General features: G+C 36.5%; 1 protein-coding gene across 4 annotated transcripts in view; it reads right to left on the bottom strand.

Moving 5' to 3' along the window:
- The window catches only part of SNX24 (sorting nexin 24), a 153,751-nt gene that overhangs the window by 74,157 nt on the left and 63,483 nt on the right, over positions 1-16,111 (bottom strand). The window contains exon 1 of one of the 4 annotated variants that reach the window (XM_063086292.1): positions 7,169-7,256. The exons of the other annotated variants lie outside the window; for them this stretch is intronic. The gene's annotated coding sequence lies outside the window, so the exon portion shown is untranslated. Of the gene's footprint in view, positions 1-7,168; positions 7,257-16,111 lie in introns of those variants that run through there. 4 annotated transcript variants of the gene reach the window in all.

Genomic DNA, 16,111 nt, shown 5'->3' with positions numbered 1-16,111 from the left:
AGAAGGCCTCCCCGAGCAGGCAGGTGGCAAGAGATACAGAACCTGGAGGTGGATACCAGGAACAAGGGTATATACAAGGCTTGAGTGTGGCTGCCTCTGGAATTTCAGACTAGCAGCAGGTGGACAAGGGCTGTTTTCACTCCTATTTTTTAAAAAAATTCTTTTTTAAAAGTTAAAGCATAAGGCACTTCTGGCCAAGATGGAGTAAGAAGGAGCAGATTTACCCTCCCATGTGAAACAACTGGACAAAATAAATAACTGCACGAAATATGTGAGAAAAAATGACTCTCAAGACAGTGGACATCAAGAAATGAAGGACAGTGAGACAAACAAGGCCAGCCCTACAATGACCTCGGCATACTGCCTGGAGAAACTTTCCAGGCCTCAGCTCAGGGAAGGAGACCCCAGCCAGGCAAAGCCCTGCAGTCCCCCGAGTTAAGGAAGGGGAATGGGAATAAGGGATGCCAACCTGGTTAGAGTTCTCAGGGCAGGGTGCTGGAAAGGAGTGAGATGCACACTGGGGAACTCCTGCAAGCTGCAAGAGTATTCAGGGTGAGTACTAACCAGCTCATGGGATTGGGGAAAATACCCAAGGACAGGGAAAAGATTAGCGAGAACAGTGCTCAGAGCTCACGTACAACTGGCAATCATGCCTGTTCCCAAAAGCCAGCAGAGAAAACATATATAATTCATGAAGCATTAGTTAGAATACACAGAAGGGTCTTGACTCAGTAATGGGGCAAAATTAACTGTAAACTAAAAACTGTTTTTAGTCCAGTTTAACAAAAGTTAAAAGCAAGACCTGAAGAGATCAAACTGTTGCCGGGCCGGCCCGTGGCTCACTCGGGAGAGTGTGGCGCTGGTAGTGCCCAGGCCGCGGGTTCAGATCCTATATGCGGATGGCCGGTGCGCTCGCTCGCTGGCTGAGCGTGGTGGGGACAACACCGTGCCAAGGGTTGCGATCCCCTTACCGGTCAAAAAAAAAACAAAAACAACTGTTTCCAAATAACCTAACCACATGCCAGAACAAACCTGAAAATATTTTTAGGAACATAAAAACATCCAGCACCTAAGAAGATAAAATTCACAAAGTATGGCATCCAGTCAAAAAGAAGCAGGAAAATATAACTCATAATGAGGAAAAAAAAAAAAACAATCAATTGAAACTGATTCAGAAGTTACATACAATAAAATTAGTAGACAAAAGCATGAAAATTGTTATTATGATGGAATTTCTTATATTCAAGAACCCAGAAGAAAAGCTGACCATGTTCAGTGGCGGCATGGAAGATATAAAAAAGGCCCAAACAACAGATCTGGGTCCTACTGATGAAATCAGTGTCTGTGATGAAAAATATACTGGATGAGATTAATAGCAGATTAGACTTTGCACAAGAAAAGATTAGTGATGAAGACCAGCAATAGAAACTATACATAATGAAACAAAGAGGAAAAAAAAAAAAAAACCCTAAAAATTAGATAAAGAAACAAAGGATCACTGAATGATGGGACAACTTTAAAAAGCAAAATCTGTGTAATTTGAATCCCCAAAGGAGAGGAGAGATGAGGGATAGAGGTTACAGAGAAAAATAAATGTATCAGAAGAAATCACGGCCAAAAGTTTTCTCAATTTGATAGAAACTATAAACACACAGATCCAAGATCAATTGACTCCAGCACCCGAAACTTTGCAAAAAAACAAAACTCCAAGGTATATCATAGTCAAATTGTTTAAAACCAGTAGGAAAGAGAAAATCTGAACAGCAGGCAGAGGAAAAAAAGACATTGTGTAGAAAAAGAACAAAGATAAGTCTGATAGCAAGTTTCTCTAATATTACTATAAATAACCAAGCTTATAAGAGTAATTCAATGCACATATGTACTTACGTTAGTTTTCAAATTATTGATAGAAATATGTTCTATATAAAGTATCATGTATAAAATAAAAATGTACATTTAAGGCCAGTTAAAATTTCAATCATTATTTTTTAAGTAATTAGGTTATTCTTCCCAGTCAAATGATAACAATAATAACAAAAGCAATAACAAATACATTTATAGCACTTATTATATGCAGGCACTATTCTAACTTCTTTACTCATGATAACAACGCATTTATTTCTCACAATGACCCTGTAAGAAAGGTATTGTTATTCCCATTTTGCAGGTCAGAAAACTGAGTTTAAGTATAAGGAAATATCCTTTCAAAAATTGTCTATACACATATAAGCTCTGTATGTACACATGCATATAGAAGTTATTTTATTTTCCTAAACAATTGGAACTATACCATCCAGTTCCACCACCTTATTTCCTCATTTATTACATTTATCAGTGTATTTTGACATACCACGTTCTTAATGGCTACATAGTACTCCTACGTATAACTGTACATAATATTCCCACATATGAGATCATTGTATCAATTTATTTAATTAGAATTTTATTTGTAGACTTTTGCCATTATAGAGAGAATATCCTTGTATCTGTGCATGTATGTACATACATACATACATACATAGGATAAATTACCAAAAATATTGCCAAATTCCCCCTTTCAAATGCATTGAGTTACACTGTCACCAAGAGGGTATGGAATATCTGGCACATCCTGATCAACATTGGCTATTGTCACTTTGGTCAATATGATGAGTTAAATGAGAATAAATTTGGTATATTTTGACAAGTACGTATGGTGGCATAAGTTTCTATTCCAACTATCTCACATAAATATACATACAGTCCCACCCAACCTGTTTAGCTCTCTACTCTTAGAGACATCTTTCTTTCTGAGAGTTACAGAAATCCCACCGTATAAAGCAAGGGAAGCTGCATGTAATTAAATAAACATTAAAATTTCCACTTAGGTACACTTAAAAAACAAATTGTTTTGTGCATCTGACTAAATTTTGCCACATTTCTAGAAACATTGTTAAGTCAATAGAATTCAAATAGAAAGAAAAAACAAAGACCACTACTTTATAAGAAAAAGTGTGGTTTTTATTACATGTCAGAGCCAATTTTTTTCCTTTGTGATAACATCTCTAAAATTATACTGGAAGTCAATGATAAAATATTTCAAAATACAGGTTTATAGCCAATTTTTCAGAAACATATCTAAGAAATAAAATAAACAAGCTGAGGAAGGACTTAACCTATATTACAGGTCAAATGGTTTCTCTCTTTCAGAAGTTTATACCTTACAAAATTATTCACTTCTAATCAAAGCAAAACAAACAAACAAAATGTTTTCCCTATAACAGATTAAAAGCGCCTAATAAATAACCTAAGTGCCTATCAAGTATAGACAGTGGTTCTATATACAAATAAAGTTTTAAGTCCAGTGTTCCAAGTAGTTTAGGTCGGTATACTGTTATACTGGGAATCTGAGATAGGCATGAAGGACAAATATCTGTTCAGAATATGACTTTTCTTTCATATACACCGCATAACAATGTTCCAGTCGATGATGGACCGCATACACAATGGTGGTCCCATAAGATTATAATGGAGCTGAAAGAATTCCTATCACCTAGTGATGTTGTAGCCATTGTAACGTTGTAGCACAATTTTTTTTAATTAGTGTAGGCTGAGTGTACAGTGTTTATAAAGTCTACAGTAGTGCACAGTAATGTCCTAGGCCTTCACATTCACTCACCACTCACTCACTGACTCATCCAGCGCAACTTCCAGTCCTATAAGCTCCATTCATGCTAAGTGCCTATACAAGTGAACTACTTTTTATCTTTTATGCTACATTTTTACTGTACTTCCTCTATGTTTAGATACGTTTAAATACACAAACACCACTATGTCACAACTACCTCCACTATTCAGTACAGTAACATATGATACATGTTTGTAGCCCAGGAGCCACAGGCTATACCATATAGCCTAGGTGTGTAGTAGGCTACTCCATCTAGGTTTGTGTAAGTACACTCTACGATGTTTGCAGAAGTATGAAATTGCCTAACAACGCATTTTCCAGAACATACCACCATTGTTAAGTGACACATAACTCGTGTGTGTGTGTGGTGGTGGGGGTATATAAAATACTTGTTTAATTAGACCAAGATGCGCCAAATATTAAGTCTGGACTAGAAATCAACATTCTCCTTCTTGAGTAGAAACAGCAATGAAAGTAAAATAAAGAGAAGGTTGTTATTCCACTACCAAAAAGTTTTAAATCTCTAAAAGAGCCAATTATTGTGCCTGTTGTGAGCCAGGTTCTCAACAAGGTATTAATTCACAATACACATAGTTTTTATGAGGGGACAAAGGTAAGAAACCCTCTAATTGTAAAGAAGTATTATGATATTTGATTACTACATAAATTGACAGTTAAAGAAAATGTGTAAAAATTTGGTTGTTCCTCTTCTGAACCTTATAGCACATTTCCTCTATTCTAATATGCCATATTTAAAAAGTGAGAGACATTATTAATTTAATTATACTATTCTGGGTGGTGGAGAGGCAGCTAACTTTTTTCTCGTATTTTTAAAAATATCTCAATATCAGAAGTTTTAAGATGTTTTTAAGAAAAAGACATGTTGCTAAAAATAAACCACTGCTTAAAAAAAAATTCTCTAAATAATTGCCATAAAAGAATTATCTACATAAAAGTTGCACATGATTAAGTTTAGGTATATGTGTATGCCTGTGTATGTATCAATATGATTCTTCTTTCAGAAGAAAATTCATGATACCAAAAAGGACCCCCCAAAATATGTTGATTAGGAAGATTATAGATTGGAGACAGAGAATGGATATCCAACCTAAAATGAGAAAAATCACTGATGAAAGAATTAAAAAATTAGACCAGAAGCAAAAATCCAAGACTAAAAAAATCAAGTTTCTTAAACTGGAAAGATCAAAAGGATTTACCATATCCTAGGGAAAAATAAGACAAGAATATTCACACCTACCTACCCTGGATTTTTTTTTTAATTACAAGAATAATTTTAAAAGCACTGCCAATTCACAGATGGGATTAAAAACAGAAACAAAGTTCACGATGACCCTTAACATTTCCTCTGCCACACTAAATGCCAAAAAAAGCAAAGCAATGCCTTCAGAGTCTTATGAGACTATTATTTTATAATAATCTAAACTATTATTCATGTGCAAAGACAACAAAAAGGCAATCTCAGTTTGTGGGAAAACATAGAAAACAAATAACCCGCATATCCTTTTTGAGAAAATTCCTGAAGATGTGGAATTGCCAGTGGAAAGATGGGTCAAAATAAGAGGCGGCTAATCATGAGAAGGCTGACAGTCTCCAGCAGGAAGCACCCAGCGGGCCATTTGGAGACGTCTTCTCACAAGCTGTTCTGCTGCTCTCTTCTCTACAAAGAAAGGATTTGTGGCCGAAGGAGCTTGGCACATAGACAAACAAAAGAAATCCATAGAAAACCTGGTTTAAAATTTCAGCTTCAAATGCCTTCAGAGTTTGATAGTGAATGACCTTTAACGTAGAATTCCATATCCAGCCAAATCTTCCACCAACTGCGAAGGAAAGTGCTATTTTCAGACATGCAGGAGCACAAAAACTTTATTTATTATGTACACTTTCAGGAATCTCCTTTGAAGATTAAAAGGGGAAAAAAAGGAATTCAAAAAAGAAGGCAAGACTGTGGACCTAACCTTGAAGTAAAATGAAGGGAAAAAAATCCTAAAATGGCAGTCTGGCAGCCTAAAAAGCATTTAAATTAGAAGAAGAAGCCAGAGGGCTCCAAGAAGAATGTCTTCACAGAGAAAATAGACATGATTAATACCAAATATAATTTACAAGATTTTAGTGATAGTGTCGAGCACTTGCCTTTCTCTCTCAGGAAAAAGGTGCTTAAAAATATCAAGAAAAACAAAACTGCATACAGTGTAAAGGTTAAATATAAAGCAAACTAAATGTAACATGATTCGGTGAAGTTTATAGAACAATAAGAAGGGTGTCCATTAGATATAATGTTTAAGATATTTTTCACTGAGCAGTACAGATTTAGTAATTTTAAGGCAACATTTCCTTCTCTACAGTTCCAAGCATACTTGATTACTCAGTGAAAATATTTATAAATATATGTACACACACATATATAATATTGAGACCATTAATTATAGTGCTCAGTTTTTAAAATCAATCTATACAGCCTAGAAGACAATTATTTTTATAGAACAGATTGTAAATATTTTAAAACCTTGTCAGTATAAAAAATAATGGCATACCAAGCAGAAGATGGGAGATGAACTAGGCAAGGCCTGAGTGAAAGGAAGTAAACGGGATACAAATTTTCTCATCTTAAATAACTTGTAGTCAAAGGATACTGCTAAAAGTTGATGGATGAAGAAAGAAGTTCAGTTGCAAAATAACCAACAGGAAAAATTACAATGTTAATTTTTTTTTTTTAAAAATTGATGAAATTAAAATCATATACATAGTGAAAATTAAGTATGGAGGGGAAGGGAATACATGAGTAGGATGAGCTAAATTCATCTTTTGGAGTGGAGGGACAATGGAGATTCTTGAAGATATCAAGAAATGAAAATATAGATATGTTATTTACTGTCATGGTGCTTTAAACAGACCAGCAACTTTTCAATGAACTTCTGATTCTAGAAGTTTCAAGACACATTTTTCCCTTTATTTATTATTTATTTTCTAATTTATCAATATACAACGTAGCTGATTTTCATGGCCCTTTACCAGTTCCTATTTTTTCCTTTACATGTTTATGTAGTGATAGAAATTTTTGTATGCACATATATTACTTTGAGGCATCCTAATAATCACGTAATCCCTCCCAAATGCTTTAAGTCTTTCTGGTTATAAAGCAAAGATTTTCTTGAGTATATTGATAGTTATATGATTACAGGGTTAAAGATATGCATAGAATTCCAGGTTTTCAGTCTAAACCATAGTACTGACTAATTTTAGCTGCAGTTCTTTGACCAATTATTTGATTATGAAAAGTCTTCATTTTTCTTCTCCTCTTAGGCTGCATCGATATGACACAAAACCAATTAATCAATCAATTCAGCGTGAGGGGAAAAAATGCACTCAAATATATTAGGTGGTACATGCTGACTGGCTACATAGTTTTTCATTAGTTTCAATATCATCTAACTTTAACTTGGATTTTCTATGAAATGTGAATACTGCCGGTTCCTTGCTTACCTGAGTGGTTGTGACAACAAAACACACATTATGTTAAACAACGAAACATTCTGGAAGATAGCTGCTGTAGGAGCTTTATTATTCTTCTTTACAACCTGCTTTGAAAGAATGAAAATAGATAAATAAATATTTATCTCCACTACTTTACTAACTTGGACAAATCTCTAAATTACTTCATTAATAAATTAAGAATGACAAAACAGTGTCTACTGTACAAGTTTGTTGGATAACAAGTGTCTTGGTGCTCTGTAAGATGCTTTGAAATGAAAGGAATAGTTGTTGCTAATGATGAAGAGGTTGACAACATCTCCAGCAGGAAGCAGAGAATGGTTTTTATAGGCATTTCAGGACAGCCTTCCTCACAGGCTGCTTAGAGAAAAGGATTTGTGGTTGAAATAGCTTATCATATAGAGGAACAAAAGAATCCATATTTCTTCTCTCAAACTACTTAGCTATGGATTGCACCTCCTTATCATAAGCCCATGGCTTCTGCAAAAAGACCAACTCTTCCACTTGCTACCAAAATCCTCCAGAATCTGATCCAACTCGTCAATCCAATCATGTTTTCGACAGCTGTCCTGGAGGAGCCAAGCACAGCCAACTCCTGAGTTCCTGAGTCCTCTCCACCTGCACACAGCTGGCTCACCTACCTCAGTGCTCCTGCTCACAGGCAGGACTCCTATCCTGTCCTTCTTTCACATTAAAGTGAGATTCCACCTCTATTCCAGAGCTTCCTGGAACTTCAGGCATCACAGTCATTATACCCCCCCTTTAAACAGAGCACCTAAATGGCACAATCATAGTATTTAAGGTGTAGTCACAGTCTCTAATTCCCAGCATTACCAAATATATTCCTATTGACTATCTCATATAAATATGTATTAAAGTATATGCCCCAAATAAACTGTAATTTTTAGAAGGGATTTTTTAGGAAAAAAAATAATCAAGAGAAGCCTACGATGATGTTTTGAGAAAGTACTTGTAATAAAGTACTAACTGAAAAAGCAGGATAAAATATTTTATTCACACTATGCTGTTAACAACATAAAATATGTGTAGAAAGATGACATAGGAAATAGGTCAAAATGATGCCTGAGTGGTAGACTACAAATTGTTATAATTTTCTCTATAATCTAAAGTTTTCATAGCGTATACGTTATTCTTATAATCAGGAGAAGAGATTCAAATTTCTGCCTTCTAAAGTTAGAATAAATGTAATAAATGATGATTATTCATTTTTTACTACAACTATCACGTTCTCGTGAAATTCATTTATGTATTTCCACAGATATTTATTGAGCTATGTGCCAGGCACTCTGCTATGTTCTATATTAATAACAACAGAAGCAGCAGCTAACATCACACCGTGTAATTACGGATTGTTTTGATTAGTATCTTAATATCTCTTAATGTCTAGTCTGTAAGCATCATGAAGGTTAAGACTATGGGTTTCCTATAAAGGACTATGAGTTTACTTAGAAGAAGAAGTATAAAAAGCTATCTGAGCTATGTTCATACACAATGCTTCTTTTTATTTTGCGTTTATTTATTTATTTATTTATTTATTTATTTATTTATTTATTTATTTATTTTTAATTTTGATATTTTTCTGTCAGGTAGCCACTAGCACCAAACTAGGTTTGAAGTGACTCCCAAAATGCTCCTTTTTTAAAAACTATCTGAAGAATTGGAACCAGCCTAAATGCCCAGTATTGCACGAGTGGATAAGGAAAATGTGGTATATCTACCCAACGGAATACCCCTCTACTAGAAAAGAATGAAATACTACCATTTGCATCAACATGGATGAACTTAGAGCAAATTATGTTAAATGAAATAAGCCAGGCACAGAAAGAGAAACACTGCCTTTTTCTCACTTACATGTGGGAGCTAATAAAAAATCAATAAACAAACAAATAAATAGAAAAAAAAAGACACAACAATCACAATAATTCTTTGAACTTAAGAGAACAGATATGATGTTGAGGCAGGTGGGAAAGGGAGAGGGGTAAGGGAGGAATTGGTAAAGGGCCACAAAAATCAACTATGATGTATAATGATAAATAGAAATAATAAAAATAATAATAAAATTAAAATGTAGAAAAAAATTTTACAATACAAAAAAACCCAAACTATCTGAATGCATAAGAGAGGACAGCATTTGCTCTCAGGAATCAGAGAAGTTTTCTCTAGAGCTGGTGATTCAGAATGGATCCAGTAAAAGCAGAGAAGGGGCAAGTACTGCAGGCAGAACATGTGCAAGGGCCAGAGGCAGCAGGTGAGAGGATGCAGGCTGAGTGCAGCACAGCCAGCCGCAGAGGAGAGCCCCTCTGCAGGAGGACGGAAGAGCCAAAGGCTAACTTTATCCAACTGCTCAACAAGAATCAATTACCTGCCACATGTCAGGCTCAGCTCAAGTCACTGGAGATACAACAGGGAACACAGACAAAAACCTCTAACAAAGCTTACTTACATTTTAATGGGGGAGAAGAGAGACAATCACCCAGATTAATGCACATTAGCTGATGTGTTACAGAGAAAAATAAACTAGGTTAATGGGGATAGAGAGGGCCTGGATGACAGAGTGTATGGCTATTATACAGGGTGGTCAGGGAAGGTCTTGCTGGCAAAGTAATATTAGAGCAGAGACCTTACATAGTCTTCTATAGATCAGAAGTCCAGTGCATTTGGCTGTATTCCCTGTTCAAGTCTCACTGGGCTAAAATCAAGGTGTTGATAGGCCTGTGCTCTCTTCTGGGGATTCTAGGAGAGAACAGATCCCTGTATTCTTGAAGTGTAGGACTGACGTCCCCGTTTTCTTACTGGCTGTTCCCAGCTTCTAGCAGCCACCTGCATTCCTTGGCTCACGGACCCTTTTCTCCAACTTCAAAGCCAGCAAGAGCAGCTCAAGTCCTTCTCACATTACATTTCTCTAACCTACTCTTCTGCCTTCTTCATTCACTTTTAAGGACTCATGTGATTATGTTGGGCATACCTGGATAATGGAGAATAATCTCCCTTATCTCAAGGTCTTTAACCTTAATCACATCTACAAAGCCCCTTCTTCATGGAAAGTAACATATTCTCAGGTTCTGGGGATTAGGGTGTGCACATCCTTAGCAATCCATTATCTCATTTACCCCAGGCCTGAAGCGCATGAGGGAGTGAGTCCTGAGACTATCTGGGGTGGATGGAGGGTGGTCCAGGCAGAGAGAAGAGTGAATGCTTGGCAGGTTTCTGTGCTGAAAGTGATCAAGACAGAGAATAATTAGAGATAAGATCTGAGGGGAGGTGGGAAGAGATGAGTGAAAGTAGAACCAACAGGACAGGATGATGACCAGATGTGGTTTGTAAAAATAAATAAAATGAGAGAGAAAGAGAGAGAGGAATCAAATGTAATGGTGAGGTTTTTGGTCTGAGCAACTGGAGGATGGTAGTGTCATTAACCGAGATGAGGAAGACTCTGTCAACCAGTCTGTGGGGACAGACAGAAGTTCAAGTCTAGTCTGGCCATGTGAAGGTTGAGTTGCATGTGAGACATAAGTGGAGAGGTTGCACAGGGCTGGATTTACCAGTCTGGGGATTAAGGGAGAGGTCTTAGCTGGAGATATAAATATGGGAGTCATCAGAGTATGAATGAAGACTTGATCTAGTCACCTAAAAGGAAAAATTTACTTAGGGACCTTTATATCATATTAGGGTTGGTTGTTGTACCATTTCAGCAATGAGAAGCCTCTGCTTCACTTTAAAGGCCTTCCTCTTCCAAAGTAAACTTCTGTAACTCATATAGCTGTCCTTCAGATGACCTGGTTTTCAGGTCTTGTATTACTGACCACCTTCTGGAATGAAATAGTTTGTCAGTGTTCTTCCAAAAACATTGAATCCAAGAATCACTGAAATACTGGCATTCCCTAATTAATAAGCAGATCATGTCCCCAAAATCCATTTTTCAGGTAGTTTAAAACTAGCAAAAATTTTCTCATACGAGCAATATAAAATATAGTTAGATTTAATGCCAGCCTATAAAAATCCTATTTAGCCCAAAATATTCATAAATTACAATACTAATACTATTATTTCACTCGTCAGATCTGCAGTATAACATAGTAGTTAAGAATTCTAGCTCTTGAATCCAAAATCCTGGGTTTGAATCTTGTGTCTTCCATTGCTCTCCTTTGGGCAGTGCTAATACTTTATGATTTAGGGCAAGTTACCCTTTACAAGCCTTGGCTTCGTCATATGTAACATGGAGCTTTTACAGCTATCACATAGGTTTATTGCAAGGATTAAATGTGTTTCTGTTGCTTAGAACACCTGAAACTGGGTAATTTATAAGAAACAAAATTTATTTCTTACAGTTTGGAGGCTGGGAAATCCAAGGTCCAAGGAACACATATGGTGAGGGCCTTCTTCTGGGTGGGAACTCTCTATAGGGTCCTGTGCTGACCAGGGTGTCACATGGTGAGAATGAACTGAGCAAGAGAGAGCTAAACTTCTCACTCGCTCTCCTTATAAAGCTATCAGAACCATGCCCATTACTCCATGAATGGATCAACCCATTCACAAGGGCACAGTCCTTACAATCTATTCACCTCTTAAAGGCCCCACCTTTCAATTACCATAATAGGACTTCTTACCTTCTTAACACTGTCACATTGGAGATCAAGTTTCCAACACATGAACTTTTGGGGAACACATTTGACCCTAGCAAAATGTGATTATCCATGTAAATCATTTATCACACATTCTGGCACTTAGCAAGAATCTAAATAATGTTACCGATTCATATCATTATTAACTTCTAACCATTGTTATGACTGTTTCTTTAGCAGTGGGGTGCGAGGGTTGTTGGTGGATGGAGAAGGAAAAAGATGATCCCATGAAAGTAACTTACTGACCACACACATCTACTTCTACAGGGAGAAGGTACTTTTCTCCGGAGGTGGCTGGGCCTGCAGTGCACACACAGAGGGGGCCTCTGCACTTGCCTCTGTCAATGCCCATTCATAACACTGGATTCCTGGTGAAGCTTGACCAGTACAAAGCCGAAGGGAACCCTGACTTGCCTCCGTATCTGCAACCTATGTTCACCCAAATGTTTTTGGAAACCATATCTCACTGCTGACTCATGATGCCCTTGAGGTCAATAAATCCTCCAAGCTTATTTACAGGTCTTTAGATCATATTAGGGTTTATGGTTTTACCATTTCAGCAACAAGACGCCTTTGCTTAATTTCAAAAGCCTTCTTCTTCCAAGCTAAATTGAACAGGGGATATTCAGACTTGAGGTCAGAGTGCATAAACTTGCTGTTAAATTCTATCATTAATTTTGGCTCATCATACAAGGCTGTTGAAACTTCTGAAAATTGATTCCATCATCCAAAACATGAGCCAGTGTCTGAGCCCAGCTCTGTGTCACCTGCAAATCTGAAGTGCTGCTTTCTGTGTCCTCACCCAAGCCCAAGTTCTCACTCTACAACCTCCTAGCTGATCTCTCTACTCCACTCTTGCCCTGCAGCAATCTATATTTCACAGCAGCCAACATGGTCCCATTCAATCCAGTACCAGATTCTGGGTCCATAAAAGAACGCAGGCCCTTCCATAAAGTCCACAATTGAGGCTCCTCCTCATGAAGAGGGACCCTGTTCCTGTCAAAGGGAAAGCAGCTTCTTCTTTTCTACAGACAGGTGCTAGAGAGCATCCACTCATGGCTTTAAAATGCCTACTTTCAAGAAGAGAACAAGCTCTTAAAGATCGTAGACTACTCTGCTTTCTTTCAAAACTCAGAATTTTAATTCTTCTTAAGAAAAAATATTTATCAGATATTTTATTCTTCCAGGATATGCTTGGTTTAAAAATTGCTGCTCTGTAAAAATGATGATGATTATATTCCTTTATCCAAGTATATTTTGAGCACCTACCATGTGCTAGACTCTTTCAAGGTGTCTGAAGTCTACCACTGAAGTAAGATGACAAAGAGCTCTGTCCTCTTGGGATTTATATTCTAGCAGAGGAGAAAAAAATAATAAACATAAAAAATAAGTAAAGAATACAAAAAGTTTTAGGAAGTGATTACCTGATGGGGATGTGACAGGGACAGAGCCAGGTAAAAGAAATTGGCAGTGCTGGGGGAAAGGTTGCAATTTTCAGTAGAATGGTAAGAGCAGGCAAGCATTAGGAAGATGGCAACTGCAGAATATGAAATTGTGTCATAGAACTTAACTTAGGAATAGCCTTTATTTATTGTTTATTTTAAATTTAAGTTAACCTACTTAAAAAAATGCACTGATACACAGCTTTAAATACTAAGTTTATCTAATCAAAAATGTACAACTAGATTTCTGTATTAAGCCAATTACTACCTCTTCCAGACCTATATAACCAACACAGTGTCAAAGCCTCTCAGAGAGAAGTTAGGTGTCTAAATGAATCACTGTCGTTCCTCATGTAGAATCAGCATTTCTAAATCCGTATATAAGAAGCTGCTAAAGAGAAAGAGGGGAAAAAAGGCCATTCCAAGAACTTCTTGTATTGATTTCTTTTACCCCAAACGAAGAGATTCTCCTAGTTACATGATACATCATAATCACTTAATTTGTCTGACTGCTCTAAAGAAAGAACAATGGATTCAAGAAAAGGTGTTGACTTGCAAAAAATATAATCATTTTGCAAGTTTTTTTGTTGTTTGTATGGGTTGCTTTCCCTTACTAATTTGACATATGTGGTCTCTAAAGAGAAACTGAAACACAAAGCTCTAACTCATGCCATTCCCCCAGGAGCCTGAGCTAAATCTAAAGCAGCCAACATCAGAAAGCTCTTATGTTGCTCCTGAATGTACGAAGGATAAACTTTTTTTTCCAAGCCTGACCTCTAGGTCTAAAGAATTAGACATTCACAATTAAATCACCTATATCACCTGGATGTGAATTATTTTTTCTTTTTCTCCATAGTGTTTCTGTACAAACAGAGACAGTACAACTGTAAATCTCCTGCCAAGCATTTTCTTAAAGGCCACGACACACAGATTTAAAGGAAACTTTTTGATGAAGTCCTTTCCTAGGCAAAAACGGTTCACAACATAGGGAACTAATACCTCCAACCATGATTAGTTCCTTCATTTCCCAAACATTTAGATGTCCAAGCATTCTACTCCTGACCATGGCTTTGCCAAGGCTATCCTTTTTCAAACTTAAATTCTCAATAATTGTCCAATATGGGCATACAAGAACATTTCCAGAGAGGTGAGTTGCCTGGCCCTCAGGGATAAATAATACACTCAATTTAAATATAGTTGATAGTAGGAAAGAAGAGTTATATCAGTTTTATTATGTATCTTCTCATGGGATATATCACAAGAATAAATTTATCTGAAAAATATACATATGAAGAACAGATATGAGAATGATTATTCTCAACTAACATATGGACATATAATGTACTGATATAAATTATTTGTTTAACATTGTGGCAACAAACTGAAATTGAAATATGACTTTTTAAAGTGAAAAAGTATAGTTATAAAAATTATAAACAATATTTTATTAATCTTTTAATAAAGATGAATATTTTAATAAATGTCACATTTATATCTCAGAAGATTTATTAACATGAAAGATATTGTTAATCTTGTTAAAAGTTTTTAAAAAAGCACACTACAAAAGCATACTTTTGCTTCATTTAGTAAATATATGTGCATAATAGTGTACGTGTATATGTATATATGCATATGTGAGTATGCGTATACAGACACACTATATTTACCAAAAAAAGCTGGGAGAAATAAAATGCCAAAATGTTTTGGAGGGATTATGGATTTTTTTTTCCTTTCCACTTCTTAGGTGTTTTCTTCTAGTTTTTCTGTATTGAACATGCATATCTCACTTAACTTTTTTTTTTAATTGTGCAAAAACATTCTATAATGAGAAAAAAGTAGCTCTAAATCAGAAATCCTGAGTTCCAGGTCCCTCTCTGACACTTAGCTATAAAGACAGGAAAATCACTTCTTAGCTCTATGCCTTTTTGTCATCTATAACATGAAGGGAGTTACCAAATGATTTCTAACATCTTATTTTACCTATGTATGACAACTGTGTATTACTTTGTCATGTATATTTCCTTCCATGTCTGTTCTAAGGCAGGCACTGTGATATATGCACATTTCTGTGTCATGCTTTACACACTGCACAGAGCAAAGAAATGTTAAGTGATTCATAACTAACCATGCATGCTTACCTTACTGTACAAAATTGCTATTTCCAGGATCAGATTCCATTCAATGAGTTGTCTCAGTCTGTATCTCTTACCAAAAAGCAAATTCAGTTCTTAAGGCAGGACAACCCTATCCTCTATTCTAACTCCCCTCGCCTACTTCTTTACCCTGTGTGCAATTTTTGGTTATGAAATCAGACAGCTCTATTAAACATAAGCCCCAGGTTAACCTGGGCCAGACAATGGTTCTCAAAAAGGCTCGACCGCATGCTTTCTGTTCACTTCTCAACCCACTGGCTTTGTTTTCCAAAATCCTACCTCTCTCTCTTCCTCGGCCTGAAAGGAAATGTGATAAATCCTGCATGTGACTATCTACCTGAGTTCTCTAGTTTCTAGATGTTTCTTCCTCTCTTGGAGGAACACATAAAACATCCCACTGCCAAAGGTTGCAAGCAAACGCTTGCACTCATTCTCAGGAAGGGATGAACTTGGCCAACATGTCGCTATTAAAAAAATTTGGCCAGGATATCTGTGATAATGTGACACATTAAATCAAGACCTTTTAAAGGCACTTTTCTAAAGCTGTTATAACCTTGTGCCCTCATCTTATGGGAAGGGTTTATTGGGCCCTGATTCTTGTGAATGGTGCAGCTGGAGTCTGGTTTGGGAGAGGAGCTCATGCATAGCCGGCTGCTTGGCCTGTCTCCTGGCTAATGTGCAAAAATACACTGTTCC

The sequence above is a fragment of the Cynocephalus volans genome, chromosome 2 (assembly GCF_027409185.1).
Source record: "Cynocephalus volans isolate mCynVol1 chromosome 2, mCynVol1.pri, whole genome shotgun sequence".
Taxonomy (NCBI): domain Eukaryota; kingdom Metazoa; phylum Chordata; class Mammalia; order Dermoptera; family Cynocephalidae; genus Cynocephalus; species Cynocephalus volans.
The sequence above is the reverse complement of the archived record's forward strand: the minus strand, read 5'-3'. Positions and strand labels throughout refer to the sequence as shown.